This window comes from Struthio camelus, chromosome 1 (genome assembly GCF_040807025.1).
Source record: "Struthio camelus isolate bStrCam1 chromosome 1, bStrCam1.hap1, whole genome shotgun sequence".
In the NCBI taxonomy this organism is placed as follows: Eukaryota; Metazoa; Chordata; class Aves; order Struthioniformes; family Struthionidae; genus Struthio; species Struthio camelus.
In genome coordinates, this window is record NC_090942.1 from 147372748 (window position 1) to 147391983 (window position 19236).

Consider the following 19236-nt stretch of genomic DNA (forward strand, 5'->3'; position numbering starts at 1 on the left):
TACACTGTTTAAAATGTTATCAAGACTTTTTTAATTTTTTGAATGCTTAAAATCAGATTTTTTCAACTGCTACTTCCTTATTTCTCCTCCCTTCCTCTTAACTCTTTAACATACGGTCTCTTCTGTACTTTCACTTTTCTCCTTTGTCTGAAGTCTACAAATAAGTTAATCTATATATCATTCCAGCTAACTGAGAGTATGAAAACCATGCAACTTTTCAGCTAGCATCAGAAAAGCAAGAAGGGGCCAAGGAGATCACAATAGCTGGGCAGAAGTGGAGTTGTGTTGGGCTTTTACCACAAAGAACCTTATGTTCTTCTCTTTCATTCTTCTGATAGTGTTTTATTTTGACTAGCCTGCATCACTCATTGCATCGGAAGTATTAGGACTGCTTGCTATCTGTCATCACAACACTAAAAATGACCTGATCATCTGCTACTTTCCTCTAACCTTGTCCTTTATAGTTACGCACTCACATACCCATTGATATGAATTAATCATACTGGCGATGACAGGATGTCACAAGAGATTGCTGAGGTCTTGTGTCAGGGTGAGGAGGTGCATTCGACTACTCCGTGTATGTCCTGTGAGCCTAGTTCTGCTAAAAGAGCTGATCTTATAGGCCAGCCTGCCCTGCACTGCAACTCAATGTGCCCAGTTTTCATTTTTACTGAAATCCTTTGCTCTGGCCTTAAAGGACGGAAAATAGTTTCCTAGGAATCTCCCTGTGTAAGTGCCTCTCTTAACTGTAGTAAATGTCATATAGAATCCATATATTGTCCTTCTCCCACCGCAACCTGAGAAGCAGGGAGGGATAGGTAAAGGACCTCAGCAAAAGAGACAGAGCAACTAGATCCACAACCACGCTTACCTATACCTCTGTGAGTATAGGCTCATCAGCCTGCTCTAAGTGACCCAGGAAAACAGGCATGCCCATGCAACAGGAAGCAACTGTACTTTACTCCTGCCTCTCAGGAGGGAAAGAAACAGGAGCCCTAGGTCTTGTGGCCCACAGTGAAGGCACTGTACCCACCTGCCAGATTCACCCTCTTCCACCTCCAAACTGCTCTGGCTTGGCAAACACTACAAAAATGAAGAGCTGGAGAAGCCAGGTAACTTTCTTCTGGTGGATACCTTTCCTAGCATGCTGGTTGTGCTGGGGCAGGGTGTTTGGGGAGGGATAAGTTAAAATATCTGTGGATGTACCATAATCTAGGAGGGCAGGTTAGCTGCTTGAGTGGCATTACAGTATGGAATACCTGTCAGTGATTTTTGACCTGGAGAGAAAAAGACATTGGGACTGCACCAACAATAGGAAAGGCAAGTACATTTAATTGATTGCTACTCAAGCTTACAATAGATGGTGTGGGCAAACCAGCCAGTGAGGGACCAGGTTGTAATGAAGTGCTTACTAAGAGATGATTTAGCTGCATAAGCCAGGAAGATTCTTCTTCAAAAGGGGCATAATCTCAGAAGGCGGAGCAAGGAAAATTTAGGTTCACAGTTCGCATTAGGTGCTCAACAGACAGGGCTCTATGGGTTCCTCTGCCTGACCTACTTCTTGGCATTCACCCCAATGTCACTAAAGGAGAAAATTGTTCCTCACAGGTTTAATTCCTACCCTCTGGCCTTACTGCTAGCATTGAAAAAAAAGGCATTAGGAGTTTAAATTCTAACTTGTTGTCATTATAAATGTTAAAACTCCAGACTGAGCTCTTTCAATGCTCAGCTTTCACTAAGGGTGCCCAATATCAAAAATATGAAGCTCAGTCTCTAGGCATTATTTCCCAATGCCCAGTTCAAACCGAAGTCTTGTAATGATCCACAGCTGTGGAGCAGGGAAAGACTGTTCTTTGAGCTATGTAATTTTGAGGACCTAATATGCCATAAATAGTCAAAGCACTTATTGGAGACTTACTGGAGTAGACCCTACATGGAATACAGCGAGGAGAAAAGTGGTAACACTGGTGAGGGCTTAGAGAACTCTCTCTGCACATGGGAGATCATAGAATCACTGATGCAAACTAAGCATGTTTTCTACCTAATCTGATTAGAACCAGCCATTATCTCAAAAATGCATTAACTACCATGCTAAAGGAATTTTTTTCACAACTTATCTTTACTTTCGTGGTTAAATTTGTTCCTGTTTGCATGGTGCAAAAAGGACAAAAAGTGCATGGGTGAGAAAGAATGACTGCAGTGTTTTGTTCAGTGCCTAAAAGGGGAGGACATTTGAGCTGCAATTCCCTCTTCAATACAATTTATGCATTTTGTATTATGTGACTAATAATGTATTGCTTAGTGGGAGGCATGGGTTCAAACCTCTCCCTCTGAAGAGAGAAACAAATTCATGCCTCCCACATCCCTGCTGAGTGATATCTGAGAAATACGGGCAGTACTTTTGTTGCTGCTTTGGAGCCTTTTTGTGAGATAAGACAGATGAAAGCATGTATCTCCAGGAGATAATCAGTCATAATACTTGGTTGTAGCTAGAAATCTCCTTGAAACCCTCAGAAAAGTGTCGAAAGCTGCAGCTTTCTCGGGGACCAAGGCACTTCCTGTTGTCTAGCTTGCTTGCTGCTTGATGTCCTGGTTTTCTGGATCTCACTCTAAGATGCTTAATTTTAAGTAGGTATCATATGGGACACCTCAAATGGGGCTGTGGAGCCTCCCAGGCAGCCAGGTACGGCTGTCTTTTTGTGTTTCTAAGATGTGGGATGTAAGAGGTGTGGATGGTCTTAGGCCCTCTCTGTAGCTTTGAATTCTGTATTAATTGCCTCTAGATACTTGTTGCTTTGCTGTGTCTCTGTCTTTCTTTGTGATTGAGCAAAACTAACCACAATCTTTTTTCATACCCAGTTTCTAAAGAATGTCTTTTAACCTGTTTTCAGCTAAAGTCTGGGGTAGTGTGGTTTTCCTGAACTTGATTTGTGATGAGAATAAGACATCAGAAATCCCTATCCAGTGTACAAAGTCATACACTGTTGTTTGTAATACGAGGTTCTCAGTACTCTGAGAACCACAAAATTTTACCGTACCTTGCAGTTAGTTGAGATTTTTCCCTTTAATGTATTATTATATAATTATAATTCGAAAAGAAAAAAAATACTACTTGAAAGGCATGAATTTTCCTTTTTGACAAGTGATTTGGGCTGTCTCATTATCTGGGTATCATAATTGAAGGTACAAGCAAGTGCTCAATTGAAAAAAAATCTGAACATCTTGTTTTGACAAATCCCTTGAACATATCTTGAGCTGGGCATTCAAAAAGATGGCATGAAAACTGAATAGTCATTTGGAAACCTTTCTGTAATAACTTCTGAAAGATTTCACTGAGCTTACTTTGTTGTTCAAAGAAGTAACTGAGAGGTTTGCAGAGGTTTTGTGTAGGAAGCTTTAATTTCTTGCCCAGAAAAAGAGAGATACAAGCCATGAGAACAAGTCCGTTGATTATATTAAATTAACGTTATATTTAGATGAATACTTTCCGTAAAGCTGGATACAGAATGTACCCTACTTCTTGAGGCTATTCAGCTGTTGAGAATTTAGAAAAGAATGGAAAATCTTCTAAGTAAATAGGTAGTGCATTACTGCAACAGTTTTCATCTCAGGATAAGCAAGCAAGCATGTTGTATACAGATTGCTTTTTTAGTTAAATAAAAACAGGGGCTGTTCTCCCTTGCAATTTCAGGGGCCAACTATTATCTTTATAATACTTAGAGGCTTTGCCAAGTAAGACACTAATATTTCTCAATCCATCATCAGTGAGGTAACTAAGCAATCCAAATATATTTGTATTATGAAAAGAAAAATGAAGTCAGAGGGGGGAAAGGGACTTGTTCAAAGTCATTGAGCACATAAGTGGGAGAGCTTAGCCCTGCGCTGGAATTCAAGACAATCTGATTATCATCCTCAAGGACATATCTTCAGTATTGTAAACACACAGGAGAGTCCTGGTTCTTAATCCACTATCTCTGTATAATTCCAAGGAGACATTTTCACAAAAAGGTTGAAGAAGTGCATAACATTTTCACCTCCTTGCTGGCTTGGCCTTCTGTATGAGTGATAATAAGGAAGCTCACTCTGAGTGTTGCCTTCAGCCCATTGTGTCCTAGCACTGAACTTTGGAAGTGCTCTTGGCATGTCGGAACCATCCTTTCACATAGATGTACTCAATAAGGTGGGTCGTTACTTTACTTGTTAGCCTAGTCATTGTGCTTTGGTTATTCTGCCATTACAGCCAGGTCACTGACATACCACTCACCTGGTCAAAGCGTCGTTGCTACTCTTTCATTGGCAGTTTTGGCAACAGAAGGCAAGCTTTCTTCTTTTGCTTTTGCAGAAAGGTACATGGAAACCAATCAGGAGTGCTACTGCTAAGGACTGTTTCCTCAGAGATATTTGGATGCCTAATTCTTGAGGGCTTAGGCCAAAAATAGTGTCTTTCCCAAATATTGTTTTGAATGAATAAGATTGCTGCAGGTGCTTAAAGAAACAAGCAAAAGAAGCAATAACTACAAGATAAAAAAACAAAATTCCCATCTCTTTATATATGTTAACTAACTGGGTTTTACGCTTTGCTTCTGTAAAATTATGAACTTGAGTATAATATATAAGAATGAAGCAAAAAATAAGTATGATCCCATTGTTCTTGAAGACTGCAGAAGTTATTAGTTCATTTATGATGAAAATACAAACAGCAATGGCAAGGAGTTGGCATGTGATGTGACCTAAAAATAGGAGACTAGTATGAACACATGTTCAGCCTAAAAAGTAGTGTATCTTGTGATCAGTGTGACCATTTCAAAATATTTCCTGTTGTGATTGTATAACCTTTAAAAATAAAAAGGATCAATTTTAGCTGGTGAATTTCTAGGTGTCTTATCTTTCAATTAGTCATAGCAAAAAGGATAGATTTCTTGTACATTAAATGAACAGGTAAACAAAACTAAATATTTTTTTTTTTATGTAGGGTCATCTGTTACAATGTTACAGAGTGCTCTAAAAAATCTACAAAAGCAAGTAACATGCATGTGTATCTTGTAAGATGTCTTAGAGGTAGCATCTGTAGAGGCGGTGTGGGAGTGGTGGGAGGTTTGAGCTGAGGAAACCGCTTTTAGTTTTTTTTTTTATTATTTTTATTTCTTTAAAGAGTTTCAGAGAATTGAAAGAGGAACCTGCACTGAGCAGCAGTCCTAACTTGTAAACTTTCCCCACATCATGTGATGAAAAGCCTTTTATTGCTGCACTCTTATCTTTGGTATCTGAGATGTTAGAGCACTATGGCTTTACTCACCTGCATGGCCGGATGGATGGTGCTAGAAAAGGGCTGTAAAAATGTATTTTCCCTTTCTAGGCTCTTTTATGAGTATTTAATGCATTAACTATCATCCCCAAGAAAAATGTTTATTTTAAAGCTGAAAACTCTGATTTCCATTTCTTTCTCTCTCCCTCCTTGTATATTTTTGCGTATGAGAGCGAAGGACAGGCAGAGCAAGAGAAACACAAAGACAGAAAAATAAAAGGCTACTAAAGCTATTCTCCTGAAATTTATATTATTCTTATGCTTTTATAAGAGACTCTTACTGAGCTTTTCGAAGTAGAAAAAGGATTTGGACTTGTTTCCTACAATTCTTGTATAACTTTCAAAACACAGGCCTTTTCCATCATTTTTTTGCCAAATCACATTAAAAACCCTGCAGAGTACACATCCGCAGGGACTCCCTATCGCTAGCACCGTGGCGGCGGACCCCATCCAGCCTGACCTCTTGGGGCTCTCCTGCCACAGGGCTGGTGTCACGTGGAGACTCACACTCGGTATCATGCACAGAAACATGTGCACACAGAAACTGTGCCCTGACCACTGGTCTGTTCAAGCAAGTCTGGAGTGGCCACAGGCTAAGCTACCCTGAAGGACAACTCCAAAACGTCTCTGGCCCCCTGATCTGCCCAGGAGGTAGCATGAGCCATGGGTCCCAAAATCGATTTGGGAGCTAAGGAGCAGCAAAAATTAAGCTACTTCCATTATCTGCAGAAATAGATGCAAGAATATAGTTGGCACTGATCTTCCTGAACACATTCACAGCAGATAGGAGGGTGGGTTATATTTGCAAAGACACCATCCTGCCTCTGCTCTTGCAGAGCTGAGGCACTCTCAGGGTTTCAGGAGATGAGATGGCTGCTGTGAGGGCTGCAACTGCACCTCAGCCACTGCCAAAGCCTCAGGTGCCTGACAGCGAAGAAGCTCCCAGAGCCAGCTCTCCTTCATGACATACTGCACTACAGGAGAGTGAAAAAAGGAACCAAAACTTTTCATTAGGGAAGCCCTCCCAAGAGTCCGAGTTTCAAAGTTACAGTTTTCTGCAAAGTATCATTTCTCATCAGATATTTTCATGTGTTCTGCAAACCTGTGTGCTTGCGTTACTTCTACGCTAATAAATTAATCAGCTCCAGGGGAAGTTTTTGGTCACTGGAGCATGATTTTCTGCACTAATAAACGATCAGAGCACTCCTGGGGCAGTTTTGGTTTGTGCTAATTAATATCCTTCCAGTTCCCAGCCAGGTCCAAGGTGGGCTGAGGCTGGAGACCAGTCCCCAGCAGTGCAGATGTGACTGTTGCCTGCTCTGTGGGGGCCTCGTAGTGTGGGCATCCGCTCCTCCTGGCGAGCCAACCACCACGCCAGGGAATATCTCCAAGTACACGTGGTTTATTATTACCAAACAACACTTAGTACGCTAATTAAGGGTCCTCTTTAACTTCAGGCCGAGCAGCAGCTCTCTGAGGGACGGAGATGGAAGATGCATTTAAAGAAGGAACAGGATTCTTCAGTGATACTAGAATTTCCTTTGGGAAGGACCTAACTCTGTGACTGCGTAGCAAAGGCCCAGGCTCACCGGCAGGCTCCCCTCTCCACTGGACGTTGCCATTACCCAGCTCTGCCTGTGCCAATGGCCTAAACCAACATTTGGGACAGCCTGGTGGTATCTATCTTCTAGTGGAGTCCCTTCAGGGATCCAGGAAAAAGGCAAAGAAGAAGCTAAGTCTCCTAACAAGCCTAATTTTAGCATATCCACAAAACACTCACGGGGTCCCACCCCACACATAGACACAGATTATTATTTTTTATTAAACAGCTGAGGAACTGTATATGGAGCAGCCTGCAGGCCAAAGCACTCGCGTATCCTGATAGGGAAGCAGGAGCCCCAGGAGCCAGTGCTCCTGCCGCAGGCACTGCTCAGACGCAGCCCCGCCACCTCCTTGGAGGTGCCCTTCCAGCAGCCCCCTGCGCCGAGTGGGTAGAGGCACTCTCTGGCTCCCCTCTGCAGCTGAGCCAATGGAGCAGTAGGATGCCTTGGTCAGGCAGCACAGCGCTCAGGCTGGGTCCCTCTTGCTTTTCAGAAACCAGGGACCTGAACCAAGAGGTGCTTCTCCTCTTGTGATGAGCTCTCCTCTGGTACTTTGGCAAGTTCTGCCCCTAAGAAGTCATTTGCGGTGGCTGAACACTCAGATTCTGTATCACACCCCATCATGTTTGTCCAGTTTATTCGGGACATTTCTTTTTGCTATTTCATTTTTTTTTCCCCCCTCACAGCCATCTTCCTGTCCATTTCCTGGCACGTTACTGCCGCTATTGCTGTCCTCATTATGTGAGTAACAAATACATCCCTGAAGCTATAGTCTTCCTATTTAGGTATTTCAATCCATGGAAATTCTGTATTATTTGTTGATGCAATTGAATTGTTTATCGGACGTGACTCAAAGCTTCCTGTAATAGAACAGGACCAGTCCTTCAGTGATAGGGCCTAGTTTGTCATTGCTATATCAGTGTTTGCCCTGGTACTACATTTTCCAACTGGCTACCTTCTTTCATCAAACTATTCAGACGTCTAAATTGTATCAGTTTCCCAGCTGAAAACCAAGCCAATCAGTCTCCCCATTTGCTTACTTTTTACACATTTGTAGAGACACAAAGATCTTGGCTTTGTTCTGGCTGACTGTTTTACATGATCTACTTCATACACTTTACACATAGAAACGTTTGTCCTGTTCCTTCCTGAATTTTATTAATATCTTTTCCTGTCCTTTTTTCCAAGAATACTGAAGATTTGGTAACACTCCCATCCCCAAGAATGTGTCATCCTGAACTATATACTTTTCTGTGCCTGTTGACTTTCTTCGGTTTTCAGTTTAAAGATGATATCCTTAACTTTTAGTGATAGAAACCTTGCTCTGTTTTGGTTTAGGTGGAACCGTATTTTCCTGTATAGGTTCTGTCTGTTGCTAACGTTTCCTTTATTCTTAGTACATATACATCCTCTTCCTATGCATCTATTTTCAGTCATACATTGAAACTCCAGGAACAAAGTAGTATGTCAGAACATGTCATTTGGGATCTCTAGGGCTCCTAACAACTTAAATTTTACCTCTGAAGAGCGATCTTCTACTGCTCTATTGTTATGATTGTCTTCATGAATCAGATTCAGATCAGTCTTCAACATTACCTTAGAGTTTGTCTTTAGGTATCCCATGAGTTTCAGAGTCTTCGTCTCCAGCAGGCAGTTTCCACGGGTCCTACAAACTCAAATATCTATAAACTCCATAATCAAACCCCAAGTGCTGCAACATCTATCTTTTTTATCAGATGATAATGATAACGATAATCTGTGTCACTGAAGGACCACATGCGTGGTCACCATCTGCCGGAGCTCCCAGCTGCAGGAGGGTTTTCTCCAGCTTGTCCTTCTTCTATCAGTGGATGTCTGTTCTTCTCAGAATTACAGTCTCTGCTAGTTTATAATAGGACTGCCAGTTTATGGTGTCCTTGCAGGTTTCTTCAGCATGCTCCTCTCCTGCTGGATTTCTGCATTCATTTTAGTGTATGAGTGGTTTTATTGGGGCAGGAGGAGTTTGTTTTCCTTTTAAACTATTTAGTAGTTCAGGTTGAGGGAAAAGTGTTTATTTTGTTATTTTCAAATGCCAGGGAGTAAGAATATTACATTTTCTCTTTCCACACCTCAGTTCTCGCTACAGTCACATTGCTCTTTGTCCCATAGACCTAGTTCCAGAGTTCATGACACCTAAGGGCCCCTTTCTCATTCAGGCAAAGACATATATGTAGGAGCCATATATTTTACTTGAGGTTAGACACCAGGCTCAGCTAGACCTCAGCTAAACCTCAGTGGTTTGGTCCGTGGAAGGACATGTTTAAATGAGGGCAATTAATTAGCTTCCACAGTGGGTGGCATCTCACTGAGGACTGAGTCACCTCAGACCTTACGTATATAGTTAGGTCTGGAGTCACCTAAACCTTGCATTTAATATCTGTGGATTTATTTTATCATAAAAATTTAAAAGCATTGAGTTCTCTAGTCTTGATGTTACACTAAGCACATTTTAAAACTAATTTGGTTCTTTATATTAGTCCTTGTCACTGTCTGCATTCCACAGTCTTAGCATACTTTTCCATGTGGCTGAATTTTTGGCCTCACCTGAAAAGCAAATGCTCTTTCAAACTGGCTGAGCTCTGGAGCCCACATTTTTTCCTATAGTGTTTTCAGTCTACTGAAACTCAAACTTTAAATTTTGTTTGAGTACTTTTACATTAGGTCTTGGAACTGCTGTGCTATAGAATTTCTATCCTTTCATTTAAAAGTTTTACCTACTAAGCCTTAATAACCAAATAGCTGAAATTTCACTTGTAGTTCTCAAAAAAGTTTAAAAATAAAATAATGCTTAAAATTTTAGCTATACTATGAAGCAAATACAATCATGATATTTTTTTTATAAGCTGGATAAATAGGAATACCTGTCTGTCCTCAGGATGGCTGCATAGCTCTCTTTTACTTTGCTGATGTACTCCATCCAGCGGCCCTGCCTGCATCAGATCACACTAAGGCTGCTCTCACCTCATACCGACCCGTGCTACTTGCAAGTGGGCACAGTTTAGAAACGTCTGCTGTGTTTATTGGCCACAAGCATGTGGGCAACCAAACAAGTTACGACAAAGTAGGGCATAAGGTGGCAGTATATCAGCTATGGTATAGTATATACTACAGCAATGCGTGCATCTTTCCTCATGACAACCTTTCACTAAACTTCATCCCAGAGGGACAAGCAAGCTCAGGTCTCTGTATAAGTGAAATCAAATATACAGACTAATTTCACAGAGTCACTGATGTACTAGGAATTCACACCTTTGCTTAAGTTTCAAGAATGTGTTTGCTTGTCCATACCATAAAACAAAAATAGCAGACCACAGATGAGTGTAGTACATGAGATTATGAGACACAGATTGCGTCTGTTTACTACTGGAATACCGAGAGTTAGTTCCATCAAGCTAAAGCTAAATGCTGAGCTCATAAAAATTATTGTTAAGACACAAATTTTTGGTACACAAATCAATAAATAACACCTTTTAAAGCATAGCACCTTCATAATTTCTTCTCAAAATTGCAAAACTCCAGTGCACAACTATGATCCAGAAATCTCAGGACTTTTTAGTGTTTTTATTCTCATAATATTGGGAATAAAGAGAAAGTCAGGAAAGTCAATAACAAGCTGTTGCAATATATTACCTGCTGGCAAGAGCAGAGAGTAGCTCCCCCAACAAAATTAGCTGCAGAACACAATGTTTGAGTCCTGCCTGTGATTATTTCAAATAATTATTTCAATAACATATCAGAATATATCTGATAACAATTATAATTAGGGTACTTATGTAATTCTCTATGCAGAATGAATATGTTAGACAAAGACGGAATCAAATTTTTATTTTATTCATGCATTTAAGTTACCTGAGTGCAGTGAGGATTTAAGATGAAGACTGAAGCCTGAATACCAGACCACTTGCAGTCCAGTTCAGCTGAGAAGACCTGAACTTTGGCAGGCTCTCTCACGTGCCTCGAAGGCTCACCTGCCTTCGAGGACTTTCAGAAGAATGAAACAACAGCAGATGTGGTTTCAGAGCGCTATTCCTGTTGCGTCTCTTTGTATTAGAGAGAGAGCATAGGCAGTTACAAAGAAACTGAGCAAGAAGAGGAGCTTTTGTTAGAAACTTTTTTATTTTTTCCCACTTCATAGCCTCTGCATCTCATACTGCTATCAAAATCCCAAACTGAAGAAAACTCAGGGAAAAAGGTCTAAACGCCAAATAAGGTGAAAAATCATTCTGCTGTTTCTCTCTTTTGTCTTTGCATGCACATATAGCTGCTTTCAAAATTATGCCATACTATCAATCTGCTAATGTAGTTAGCTATTTCTAAGATTTGTGTTGCCTGCACAATGTGCCTTAGGGTACATCTGCTCAGCATTTTTCAGGCATGTGTGAAATTACATGTGTGAAATTACTCCAAGCAAATGCTGGCTTGTGCCAACCACAAGCTGTGCAGCTGCAGTTATTGCCACTCAATACAAGCCATAAGCTTTGCAGAGAAGTCAGCTTTCAGCTTTTCTGGTGTGTGAACAGAGTGAGTTTGTGTGAGCTCAGGCAAAGTGAGATGGCCTTTACCTACTGAAAACCTGAGTAGCAAAGAACACTGAGTTGCAGTGCACACAAAGCTGCCTTGGATTTTGGTGGGAGTTACATCAATATAAAACCTGTGGGACTGGTCTTGAGAAAAGTGGATCCTGATCTTGCCATGTGTGTACCACGGTGTGATTATCTATTTTCGGTAGGTATTGACAGAGGTTCCAGGGGAAAGAACAGACATAATTAATCTCATTTCCAGCCAGGCGACAGAGGTTTCCTGCCGCCCATTTTTGGCATCAAAGCTCTTCAGTAAGGAGGCATAGTTTGTTTGGAAGCTAGGCTTATTTATTCTGTACATCTACCTCTTCTTGGGGGAGCATGCTTTCAGGGTCAGAGAATTAGATATGAGAGATGTTTGCCACGGGCATGCCAGTTAAGCTCCTATGGAGCGCCTGGCCCTGTGCATTTTTCAGCCCAGACTATGTTTTTGCAAGTCCAGATGCGAGAATGCCAGAAGAATGCCCATTGTGTCCAGAGTTCACCCTCAGAATATTACAGAAGACAACTGGGGAGAAAGTAGAGCAAGCAGTGTTGTAGATGAGCTGTCAGTAAATGCTAAATGATATGTTCTAAACAATTACAGCAACAAGTCCAACAGCAGGCAACAAATTTTTCCCCTGAGTCCCAGCTGTGGCATCTTTGCTACACAAACGGTACCAGCATACTCATGTGAAACTGACCTTAGCTCTTGACACGCTGGTAGAAGAACTAAAGCCCCAGTAAGTGTTCATGAGGTAAAATCATGCATTAGGTCCTACTCTGTACCGACTCATTTTCATATGGAAGCTGATCTGGTCATTTTAACATGGCAGCTGAGTGGGCAAAGTGTGAAAGGAGAAAATGATGTTTAGTGAACTAATTCAAATTTTGATAGAAACCAGCCAATTACGGGCTTCCAGGAAAACAGGATCTGAATTAATGGGATGTTTAAAATTCAACCTCAGACACCTGCCTGTTGCAGTCACTAAAGATCTGCTCAGTACAGTCAGTGGAATCTAGACTTTCCAATTCACCCTAAAATGGGCACTCACATTTGTCCAGATGTTAATCTCATAGCTGTAGCTAAGACCAGGCAAATAAAAGTGCCAGCTATACCCAAATCCTGCTACTTGATGCTACTGCTCTGGAAAAATAGTTGCATAATGACATAGATCTTACTTAATAAAACAAACAATAGTACAGCCTACATTTAAAATCACCAGTTATCCAGTGTAGGCCTTTTGGGATATGCCTCTGTACTATCTGATGAATAAGGTTCCCCTTTTATCTATGAAATAGTAGGAGATTTTATAGGTACTGAGACCAACTACTGGAAGCTCAGGCGGGTTCCTTTTGATTCATCACTAACAAACAGCACCGTTTCTGGTTTCTGGCCACAGTAAATGCATTGAAGTTAGAATTACATTATATTCTATCCTCAAAACATTTCCCGAATACCATGGCAAATTATCCTTTCAGCTACACCTGCAAAACTTGGTTGACTCTCCTGCTTATGAACCCCATAATATGTTAAACTGATCAACAGCTACAGACTGTCATATACTTAATGTAAGTGCAAGAGAAAGCAATTGGTGAGGTTTTTTTTTTGGTTGTTTATCTCAAACGATAATCTTCAAAAACATGCATGCAGTTCTACCTCAATTCCTTTGTGGACTGAATAGGAGATAAACCATTTCAGAAGAGTTTCACAGAAGAGAGAGATGAAAAGATACAAAGTACAGGTTCCAAATAGAAAAAATATATATATTTGCTGTAAAATACCAGTCATACTATACAGATTCAATATAAGATCATAAAGTTTTCTGAAGGCTAAAGGAGTCGCATTTAGGAATCTGTCAAATTGTCTGCCACAATCACTCTGTGCCAACAAACTAACACTTCTTTTCCTGGCCTTTGAGGTCAGAATGGAAACGATCGACTATGCCTTTTCCTCTGACTTTCACAACAGCTGTGTGAGGCAATTACTTGTATAAAGAAGTTATTGCAGACCGGAAGTCTGTTAATCCTAGGCATGGACAATATCCAAAAAATTTAGAATTATAAAGGAAATCAGTTTATTTATTTAAATCTAGACTTGATCTAGTTGTCAAAGTTCTGTAAAAACGTAAGTCTTTGCCATTTTACCATAACTCAATATTGATTAATCGTAGTTTAGGAGCAAGCTCTCTGCAGAAAGGCCCTCAGACACAGGATAGCAGGCACATAGACAGTATGGTCTAATGCAATAGAGATTCTCTGCCAGACGTCAGCAATTTTTCAGTAACTGCAGGCATGCATGCCGTTCCTCCATGATATGTGCAAGATAGCGTCATTTCACCAACGGGCAAATTATCGTCTCTTGTTGGGAAATAAGAGCATGCACGTGGATAGTGATCACAGAGGAATGTAAATTCATACCCTAGCTTACCCTGTAGAAATAATTTCCTGGGCTGGAAATATTGAATATTGAATTCTTAAAAGGTGTTGCCTTAGTTTTACTAAATTCTACTACAAATATTAAGCTTAAAAAATCAAGCTTACAAATTCTATTTACGTAGGAAAGACCAAAAAAAAAAAAAAAATTCCAAGTATTTGCCCATAAACTGGAAGCTCTTCAAACGCAGTTTAGGATGATCATTCTAATAGAAACTTAGACCAGGCAAAAAAAAAAAAAAAAATCAGTCAGGGTATTTATACAAGTCAGGTTTCAATTGACCTAAGATTTAACCCATAGAATTTATAAAGGTTGACCATATTGCACGCAAATAAAGAAAATTGCTTTACTTTGTAGTGTAACTGTCCTCTTGGCAATACTTGGAGTCATGGTATCGGGCTTCAGATGACAAGAGTCATTTGTCAGTTCTGGTCCATGGCCTTAGTATTTAGACAAACCTGACTACTGCAGACATAGACTTTTTAAAGACCACGCTGACTAGGTTCACTCTGAACAGGCTTATTGACAAAGATTATAGTGGCTGTGTTTATGCAAACTCTATCGAAATTAAGATGAATGTTGCTAACGTCAGCACAGACAGCTGACTTTGTTAACTTGCAGTTAGCAAAAGTGAAAATTTAAATGAAATAATATTCAATTATCAACAAAACTGTATAGTTCAGGACAAACACAGGAAACAAATGTAATTATTTACAGTTAATTCTGCTACTTAGCTGGTTCTGAAGAATTAGTACAATATTTTCTTGTGATATTTCTTTGCCTCTCACGTATATGCTTAGACTACACACTTAGTAAGACTTCTTCGGTTGAATCTTCAAAGCTGCTGACTTGCACTCTTTCAGATTGGAGAAGAGAAGCATTCTCTACTAGGCAGGAGCAATCTTTACCTAATAGAATTACTTTTCTTATTTTTTGAATAAAGTTGCTTTCATCTGGATGGATATAGTTGAGGAGCTCAACAGTCACTTACTCCTCCACTACACTAAAGCTGGTAATACGTTTATATTTTCTCACTGAGAAAAAGAGAGCTATTTTTACTTCTCAATGTGAAATCATTGTGGAGAGAAGACACTCTTGTTTTACCTTGCCCTGACTACTTGAGGTCAGCCCTACAACCACCATAGGGTTTACTTTGACTACGTAGATCAAGATAATTACTGAATTCCCCTGTTTGTCTCTGCAATGATTTCTGATCCATATAATAATCACAAAGTTGTCCTTTCATTGTAAAAATATGCCATCCGTGCAGTGAAGGAATACATGGTTTTCTTATGTGCTTTATTGGAATAATATTTAATGAAAAGTAGAAAAAAAAAAGAACAGTTTTGTCTTATTTTCCTAAAGCTAAATGACATAGAGGGTCAGGAATAATTCAGCTAATTATTTGCTTTCAGATTTGTTTTGTTTGTTCAGAAGTACAAATTAGTACCTGCACACATGAGCAGAGATGGTAGAACTCTCATTTGCCCAAACGAATTTATTTTTATGAGATAATAAGTCAAAGACTTGTGTGAAGTAACGCCTTTGTGATAAGCTCACTACAGACTCATAGAGCAGCATTTTGCCGTCTTTGAAATAAAGGTATTCAGAGTAAAACAACAGAAACAAAAACGCAATCAGCAAAAAGAACAGGGAAGGCCCAATACAGAGAAGTTTCTTAGAAGATTTAAGTTCAGTTCTTGACTGAGTGAAGCAAAAATTTGGCTTGTAGAGATGTAAGCCTACAAGTTAAAATTTGCAAGAAAGGTTTATTATGAGGGTGAGAAAGACTCTTTCAGTCAAAATCTTTGGCTTCTTTTGGTAAAGCCCACAATCAGTTTAAGAAACACACAATAAGAGAAGCATGCATCCACATTCTTTAGTTCTGTGGCTTGAACTTTTCCAGAGGGGCTTCTCTGAATCACATCAACAATGTTTCAGGAACAGTAACTGTGATCTGTGACAAAATGTCACATTTTCTTAGTGTTCCTCATGTGAAAACCCCTTGCTTTATCTAAATATCAAAGTGTTTGTCAGTCTTCTTGCAACTCACGATGTCATTCCTTTGTCTTCTTAACTTCTCCTCACTATCTATGAAGGAAATTAAGTGCCTGTGTTTTCTGTGCTCATCTAGTATCCTGTCTTCTCGCTAGCAATTCAAAGAGTCCAAGGAGGGGTTGAATTGCAAGCAGTAATCATTGTCTTTTAAGTTTTACTCAATTTTAATTAATTTTAGATAAAAATAAACCATCTTATATAATAACACATGAATGTAACACTTCAGCTCTCATTACTACCTTGTAACAGTCATAAAGAGAGCAGGTAAAACAAATTTCAGTAAATATTTGCCAAAAACGTACTGTCTTGATAATGGTAAACTACAATATTCAGTTTTGTTTGCTCTGATTAAATTGTTAGTATGGTTTCCATAGTGCTTACAGTAAAATTTGCGTTTTCATTTTACTTCATTCTAAATCTATTTCATTTTGAGTTGGCAATAGAGCTCAGCTTTTCAGTTTCTTTTTCTTGTAATCTGAAACATGCTGTCCCACATTTTTCAGCTGGAAAGGTGTCTCACTAAAAGTGTAAAAATAATATAGAATTCAGAAAAATAACTCCTTTGTATTGAACATTGTACTGCTTTGACAGGGAGTGAATCAAAAATAATGAAACTTTCACAGGATTTCTGCTGCATGATACGATTCAAAATTCTATTTTTCCATCTCAAATAACAAAGCAAATCACAAAACCTTTTATAAAATGCTAATTCTGTTTTTCAGTCAGTTCACAGGCTTTTCAGTCATTTTCACAGGTGCACTTGACATTGACAACAGGAAGAGAATAGATGTGAGAGAGGAAAAACATCAGTTTTATTTAGTACTCTCATAAAAAGAAAGTAGACACATCTCTGTTGTTACTCTTCCATGACAAATACCTCAGTCCTATCCTCTTCTGTTTTTTAACCATTTGATTTTGAGTGTACCTTTCACTGTTTTATGTGCTATCTTTTGTCAATTGAAGAGAGAGGAATCACTATTCCTGTCACCAGAGGCAATAGACAGCTGTCATCTTTATTTATGGTCACAGTGCAGAAGAAAACCCAGGGTTACTGAGGTTCCAAGTGAGCTTTCTACATATAGTGCCATGAGTGAGTATGAAGAGGAACAAAAAAATCCCTGCCTACGTTTGGAGAGGGTTATTCCAGAGGATCCAGGTGCTCTTAGTATCTAATACCAAACTAAAATACATCCATTCACTAAAAGTCTCAGACTGAGTCAAGCTTAACGTTTCTCTTTCTATGTCAGAAGCTTGAAGATTGGTGTAGCCAGCAGTAAGACTCTTTCTTATTCTTATTTTCTTATTTGAAGAATCCTTACTGAGCTGTTCTTTCAGCCTATTTCTATATCTCTTTGTTTGGCTCTCCTCAAAATAAAAGCAAAACCATACCTTTCTAACGAGGATATTTATGTAACAGAACCTATGCTTTTACAGATTATGTATACGAAACTATAGCTCAGGGCTGATTTTTTTGAACTCTCCTTGGTCAAACTGTCTCCTGCAGTGAATCCATGCAAGCTCTGCTGATATGCACTGTGTCGGAAGGCTGCATTTGCAAGAAAAAGACATATAAAACGTACAGGGAATCTAATTCTAATTCTTGTAACCATTACTTTCTCGTTTAATTTACGAGCTTTTCAAGTTAAACCACAAGCGACAGAATGAGACTGTGGTTGCGGTGGGGGAAGGACATAAAATTACCCTGAACAAGATGAAAATACAAATACAGTATTAACTAAACCCGAATAGAAGTAAGGGTGATTCAGAGCAGGAGTTCCTGCTCGCCCACGCTTTCCTGAACGAGGAATTCAGGATCAGAGCCCCAGAAGGATTTGGCAAAAGGAGAGTCTTGCATGCTTCACTCCCCTCCTTGCCCTTGGAAATGACACTAGGAAAACATCTTTTCTTTTTCCTTCTTTGTGATCGACATCTTCTGTCACAGTAAACCGTGACAATGGCACCTCCTCTCTCTTGAAGGCTCCTGTAGGCACCTAACCACAAAGTCTGGATCTTTACAACCCTTATTCAAGAAGTGCCTGAATTTGGGAGGGACTTGTGCTTTACTGACAGTAGTGTTCCATAAGTGCATAAAACCTGCCTTTAGCTAAGATGCTAATCCTGGTGCTGTATCGCTTATTTCAGCATGTATGTGTTTCAGCATCCATATCATTTTTTTTATCTCCTTCTCATCAACACATGCCCTCAAGCCTAGACCAGAGCCTAGAAGCCGCTCTCAGAAAACACCTTCATGTTTGGCAGTAAGAGAAAACCCAGTATACTAAGTATTCAATAGCTTTACGATAGGAACACTGGTGTGACAGATTTAATGGGAATTTTCATCTATACTCCCACCTCCCAAATATGTATACTTTTTAGAGGAATAGTACCTAGGAGTGGGATACGTCCGTTTCTGAGAGTAAAGAACCTTCACTTGCAAAGGCTTATTATCAGAGCTCAGTAAACATTTTGATATGAATTAAACTTTCCTGTTGGTTTTGAGGAGTTTAGGGGCATGTCATTTGAGAAGGGTATCTGAGGCAGTAAAGAGTCCATAAATAGAAGTTTACTATGGTAAGTCACAGGCAGAAAAGATGAAATGGATGATACTAAGTTTTCTCAAGAGCTTTGCGTCAGTAAGTGCTGTTTCAAGTTCCCCTGAAAATTCAAGAGCTAGCTTCCTGCTTGATATAGCTCTACTACTAAGAGCAGAATTTCATCTGAAATGGATTTGGCTCAAAAGGCTTTTTGCAATTTTGATCACATGATGTACTTATTTCTTGGAATGTTGGTTCTGTATCTTGTGTATAATGTATTAGAAACATTTTTTTTTCTTAATTTCTATTTTCTTGTGACTTTTTTTCTGGGCTTCCAGCAGCTCGGCTAAAAACTCCCAAAATATCAGAAACGTTAGTTAACATCACTTTTTGATATGACTCTTATTAGCTCGGAATCTTTTTAGCTGACATTTGAAGCATTATGTCAAATTGATCTGGCGAAGAAATGAAAGAAGTAAGCCCACACTAAGCATCTTGCTGCTGTAGCTGTGTTTTTTTCTGGATATACAGCCAGTTTATTTTTAAAGTTAGAGTTGAATATCTATACTGCACCACAGTCTGCAGTAGAAACCTCATTAGGAATCTTTTTTTTTTTTTTTTAATCAAAAGGCTAGCAAGTTATTTGGTAATAGCTTCTACGAGAAATAATAGTTTTTGTCAGAAAGAGTTATTGCCAGCTAGA

General features: G+C 39.5%; 1 protein-coding gene across 9 annotated transcripts in view; it reads left to right on the plus strand.

The window, feature by feature from the left end:
• P2RY8 (P2Y receptor family member 8) overlaps positions 1 to 19236 on the plus strand; it is a 36776-nt gene that overhangs the window by 11532 nt on the left and 6008 nt on the right. Inside the window, exon 3 of one of the 9 annotated variants that reach the window (XM_068922241.1) lies at positions 6763 to 7647. The exons of 3 other annotated variants lie outside the window; for them this stretch is intronic. The gene's annotated coding sequence lies outside the window, so the exon portion shown is untranslated. Of the gene's footprint in view, positions 1 to 1090; positions 1113 to 2299; positions 2684 to 3276; positions 4181 to 6762; positions 7648 to 10991; positions 11156 to 19236 lie in introns of those variants that run through there. 5 more of the 9 variants (XM_068922246.1, XM_068922291.1, XM_068922271.1 and 2 more) reach the window with 5 other exon arrangements.